The sequence below is a fragment of the Hippoglossus stenolepis genome, chromosome 18, assembly GCF_022539355.2.
Source record: "Hippoglossus stenolepis isolate QCI-W04-F060 chromosome 18, HSTE1.2, whole genome shotgun sequence".
Lineage (NCBI taxonomy): Eukaryota > Metazoa > Chordata > Actinopteri > Pleuronectiformes > Pleuronectidae > Hippoglossus > Hippoglossus stenolepis.
The window spans coordinates 8297846-8304332 of NC_061500.1; positions in this window are offsets into that span (position 1 = coordinate 8297846).

Here is a 6487-nt window from a genome sequence, read left to right on the forward strand (position 1 = left end):
CACACACATTTATACAGTGCATCTGTGTGCAGCACTTTTTCATATCAAACAGCACTTGTACTCTGTTGGAACAGTGGCCCGGGGCAATTTGGGGGCTCAGTATTCTGTCCAAGGACACTTTGGCATGTGGAAAGGGAGACCAGGATCAAACCACCGACCTTCTGGTTCCTTGACGACCCGCTCTACCTGAGTCACAGCCGTTCATCTTTATACGTTAGCTCTGTGATACACTGGCACCTCTCACCTAGTGTCACCAGGATTAGAGCTATAGATGACAGATGGATGTTTTGATGTATCTGAATATGAAATTTCAGTCTCCGTCTGCAAAGATCTGATCGGCTGAATACAAAGCAGCCAAGTTCCTCATGATCATAAGGGATGATAATTTCATTTTACAATGCAACCACTAGATTTCCTCTGAAAGGTTTTAAAAAACTTCTTCAGTCTAGAATAATGTGATTGGAATGTTTTTAATGATCTGTAATAACTGATGCCACAATCAAAACGACTGGTAACATTTACTGCAACATCACGCCCATACAATCATTTGGATGTGACCTGATATTTGCTTGCGTGATGAATTGTTTCAGGTTTTGCGTCTTTCAAGTCCAAATCTATTTCAAAAGTGTCAACCTACAATCGTGTTATCCGTGCCTTGATGTGATTACATTCAGACTATTGTAATTCAAGTCAGATTCCCTTTCCTGTTTGCAAAACCTGCAGCAGCAAGCCACCCCCGCCGCCTTTTTTTTGCATGTTAGTATTACAATTGATTTCAAGATTTCACCACAAAAGCCGAGCATTGTCTCTCAGCTTCATATCAGACTTAACACTTCACAAGCTGCAGCACAAGCCTGGCCCTCTGGGAGAACTTGGTTGGTAACAGAAGGTGACCGAACTCAAAAGATAAAGAAGCAAGATCTTCAAAATGATTTCCTTTTTAATGCACTATTTGTCCCTATTTTCTCTATTCGTCTTTTCTCAATATGGTCTCTGCCATTGTCTTATGACTCTTCTGTCTCCTTCACCCTTTCTCCATCCCTTTCACTCTCCATAACCTTCACTATCCCTTTTTTGTCTCACCCAGATTGTCTCTGTGCCTCTCCCAGCTTCCTGTCTCCCTAATCCTTAATCCTGTGGAAATCGGTCAGGCAGAATGAGCCAGCTTTGATCAGACTCTCATATCAGGCGTGCTAACAGTGTCAGCACACCCGGATCCCACAGAACCCTGGAGCCCAGAGGGAGAGCTTCAAACAGGTGTTCAGCCCCCGACTCTGCTTGATAGGAAGGGGAACTGGAGGCAGCGGCAGAGTTCCTGTCTCAACTGGCAGCCACAGACTCTGACAGCAGTCTCTCGCCTTTTAGATTCAGCAAATCATGATTTGACACCATTTATCTGAGATAACACATTTGCTTCAGGAAAGGCTTTTTCCGCATGAAGTGAACTTGCTGTGGGAATACGGCTCAGCAGCCACTTGTGGTTATGAAAAGTGCACAGTACAGACATGTGAAAGCCAGTTCTGGTTTTGTCAGCGGTGTCTGTGACAGGAAGCATGGAATCAGTGTCACTGGTGTTTAGGTGTTGCAATCCATAGTTAGGGGATATTACCTCCCTGACACATCCTGTGGCACAAATGCACAATGCAGGACAGTTAGCCTTCATTAAAGGTCAGCTTTGTACAGAGCATCTGAAACAAATACAAAAACTGAATTGTGCCGAAGCGATTTCGGCTATGTGCCCACATTTTTGTCCAAGCATCCAACCCTGAGGAGATGTTTTGAAGGATCACTGCAATAGAGTAACTCAAACAAATCTGCTGCTCTCACTTCAGGTTCAGCGCAGGAAGAAAGAAACATTGGAATAATTGGGTAGTTTAAACCCGCATTCTTTTAGTAATTCATTGTTTCTGCTTCCAGAGTCTGAGATGGAAGTTGATCATACATCGTTAGATTAGTATTGTATATTATGAGTAATTCACAAAGCAGAACCAACAGAAATGGTAATTCTCCTTCTCACAACCACATGACCTGGAGGTTGGATCTTTTTGCACATCTACAACAATACTGACAGTGTACTCAGTCTCCCTGTTTAATCAGTTCAGAAGTGTAGTCAGGTGCTTTAAATCAGCTCGACAAATGAAGCATTTAGCAGGGCCGCGCTGCCGGATGTGCAACGTCTGATATGTGACCACCTGTTGGGAGGAAAGTGGCGAGGGTTAATAGATTAAAATGAATATCATTGTAAAACATCACATTTTATAATCATATGATCAAAACTGATGTTATGTCGTCACCGTCCAGCTTTTTAAATGTGAAAGTGAAGTGAAGTGATGTGGTATCTGCATTAAATCTTGCACATGATAATGGCAATAAGATCATGCAATGAAGACTGCATTTCTTAAAGTGTATATTCCTGAATAAACTGTTATGCCTACTTTTTTTTGTTGTACAATTCACTCCCCCTGCATAAATGGTCTGCCACATTTTGTCTGTCTTCCTTTCTTTGAGTAAACACTGACACCTACTGGACATAATTATGTCCTACACTATTTTGTAGGGGATTTGAACAAGGCCAACAAAGAAATAACATGATTTAACTTGAATTTTAAAACAAAAATATGACAGAAAGTAAAAGTAAAAAATTCAATTGATTTAAAACGTGAAAGGCTTTTACTTTTTGGCATTTCTTTCATTTAAATGGGACAGTGCACACAGCAATTTGTGCAGTCTATTTATGTGGCTGGCTGTTCTGTTTCTCTTCTGATAAATTATGTGGTTAACAAACTTTCCCTACTGGAATCTTTGTAAAGGTGTGATTGTTTTAAATGTTAGTACAGACTTTTATCACATACTAACAGACTATTCTTCTCAGAGGCTCTACTGACTCACAAATTTTGAGCTAAATTGCCTAAATTTGCGATGCTCTCATATCTGCAGTTATTGTGAGTCTCATGATGCTCGTTATATTACAGAACATTTAGCAGTTCATCGGCCTGAACGCTGACTAAGTGTTGCTGATAGCTCAGAATGATTGACACTCCAGTCTCAGGTGGCTAATTTCAGTAAGTGTTATTTTGTCCTTCCTCGTCTCCTGACAGAAAAATAAATCTCTCCTCTTGATGCCTATGAAGGTTTGATGTGGCGTGAAGTGTTTTCAATCTGACCCTGAAGCAGAATAAACTAAATGTTCCAAAAAGTACAGACCAATCCTTTTCATAAAGGCTGAACTGTCTCTAATAAACCTTAGGGAGCTCTAGTTTTGTGTAGCTGAGGAGAGGCTGGTGGATGCTGCCCAGAAGAAAACTTGGCTGTGCGTGAATTAGTGAGGTTTTTGGTTAACGCTGCTCCTGTGTCTTGTGAATATGAGACTCTGCCATTGACAACAGATTGTACATAATCTGTAAGAAAAGCAGCTCTTTACAGACTTTGGTAATCCCCACACTCTTTGGCAAGAGGGAATCCCAATGACCCCTTTCTAAACCCCTAAAGCCATCTTTATCTACAGAAAAGACAGTGTCTCATCAGCCTTTGGCTAAGCTTTAATCTGAACATTTTTTTTTTTTTATTGTGAAGCATGAAGTTAAATTTGTAGAAAATCTAATAGTGGTTATGCTGACAATGAAAAACAAGTCTTTTCCTACACATTTTCTTTGTGATTTAGACTTAATCAGGATGGGGGAATTAAAAGCTTTTGCAACCAACAGCCACGTGTAAAGCATCTACATGGATTCATATACTGAACAAAATTAGAGTCCATTTACAGTAGATATTGTACAGTATCTACAGTAGGCGTTTGCAAAGGTGTGGCAAGATATACAACCTTGTATGTAGATTTCAAGTTGAGCACTGGGGCTTGTGTGCATATAACTTGAAATGCAAATGTGCTCACACATTTATAATTAGGCTACGTGATCAGATTTTTAAATAGTAGCTTGAGTTCTATATGACTCTTTTTTTCAATGTTGCATGTGCATATCCAAAGGCAAAGGCTTGCTGCATTAATGTAAAATTATGCATTCTCAAATACACATCTTGTCTCTGTGCATTGCACATTCATGAATGTCCTGTCAGTTCAGGTCCTGACCTTGTTTATTGCTCAGCTATGCTTTTTTTGTTTTAAAGGTGTTTGTAGTATAAGCTGTGTCATGTTGAACAACACCAGTCTTAACAACAGGTACAGGTTCACGCTCCAGTGCTGCCGAGCACAGATGACTCCACCAGACAGCCTTTTCTCACACTTTAACAAAGACTAAAGTAGATTAGTCAAAATTATTGAATCAGCATCTATGAGCTTTTGTCTGATTACACTGTTAATCAAAATTTACCACAACCAACCCTTTCTTAAAATTAAAGTCTATGAGATTTGCTGTGGGTAGTCATGGTCCTCAGAGAGTGAATCTAAGTGGCGGTCGCCTGAATCTCTAGTGTCACAATCAAAGTAACATTTCTTCTTGACCTCAAGAAATCTAAATTGGCAGATTTCCATGAAATGCATTGACCACATCCATGCTCCCCAAAGGACATATTGTTTCTGTGTTAGACGCTCAACACTCATCCCCACCCTTGGGCCCTCTGACCTTTCCTCTCTCCACCCTCAAAATATCCACTAAGCCTAATGGGCAGATAACAATTCAATTTACTGAGCACAAATACAATCCTAATTTGTGTGCACTTGTGGGGAAAATGTCAACTTTGCACACAGTATCTCTTATAGTCTGATTAGTATACAGGCTGTTAAAATCAGTTGTTAACCATTTGGGTTTGACCATTGACCATCGCACTATGAACCACAAATCACCAAAGTCAGCAGGTATCATCCTCTAAGGACCATGAATAGCTGTTTACAATTTGTACCAATTCATGTTGCAAAAGAAGAGAGATAGATTATTGGGTATGTGAAATTTTTTACCCATTGAATTGAAAGTCGGGTGACAACCCAAGTCACGGCAATCCATCCCAGAGTTGTTGAGGCATTTCACTACAACATTATGATGGCACTAAAGGAAACAACAGGGGATTTCAAAAATCTGTGGACTTTATCATCTAAAGACCATGAATGGCTGCACAAAAACGTTCATGGCAATCTATCCAGTTGTTGTTGAAATGTTTCCTGATACTGCCGTCCCTAAAACCATGCTGCTAATGTAGCTCATAAAATTTGTATGCTGTTTGCTCTGTCAACCACTTTTATACTGAAGGGTGCATATTGTAGCCTGATGGTGATAATGGAGGCTGTGCTGCAGTTGGCCTAAATGGAGAATCACAATGTTTGTTGAATTATTTGTACACTTAAAAACTCTGGTAGAGCTGACAAGAGTTCAATGACGGAGAAGGAAAAACTTAAATATGTACAAAATGCAGACAATAAGGACGTCTTATTTTGCTTAAAGGGATAGTTCACCCAAAAATGAAAATTCACTCATTATCTACTCACCACTATGGTGACTAGGAATCGGTCACCGTTTACTAAGTATTTTGTGGACTCAAACACCCTCAAAACACTCACCCACCCCTCCATTGACATAGTGGTGAGTAGATAATGAGTGAATTGTCATTTTTCTGTGAACTATCCATTTAAGTTTGTCATGTATATGTAGATCAAGTAAAATTAACACCAGCACAGCTCCGGGGCAGTGAATGGCTACAAGAGCTCTGATTCAAATGCTCAACCATCCTGTGAGAGACTCATAAGTAAAGACTCCCAAACTGGGAAAACTGAGAAATCCAAAGATCATAAAGGTCCCAAAACGCTTAGTATCACAGGAGTCATTTTGACATATCACAGAAAGAATAGCTCAGGTGTTACTGAACCAGCACGTACAACATCCAGACCTAGACATCAGACATCCCTCATCCTGTACGTTTCTCTACAGTGACATGTCAGAAAGTCTGCTGTGAATAACATGACTCAAGAAACAGTGTGTCATCGCTCATTCTAGCAAGTTTGGCAATCAGTGCAAGTTGCGATTACAAGACTAACGAGAGCTCTGCTCTGCCTGATAAATGATGGCCTAGCAACGTTTATTTAGCTTTCAATACATCATCTGCAAAATCCTGCCTGCTGTGGAGTTGAGTTTTTTACCAAACGCAGGCGACTGATGGCCAACAATGGATCCAGCATGTTTGTAATTAACCACGAAATTCATTTAATTGCCTTATACCTACAGCAATCATATAATCAAAAGTGTAGAAACAAAACTACGCCTTAAATAATTTCAGTGGATTTAAATGGATTGGCTTATTGCAACACACGTAGTGTTTTAATAGTGTGTTACTTCATGGTCTTGTGTATTGCAGACTATGACTGAAATAACCTGTTACAGACGTAACACAATGTACAGACCACTCTGCACACCATATTTTTGAGAGGCCCCTGCAGCATAGGAGTGGGAAATATGGCTGAAAAGGAGATGATTATAAAAATGTTCATTTCAGTCGATACAGATAATTATCAGATAAATGTCACATTATTATTTCTGTTAAGTTT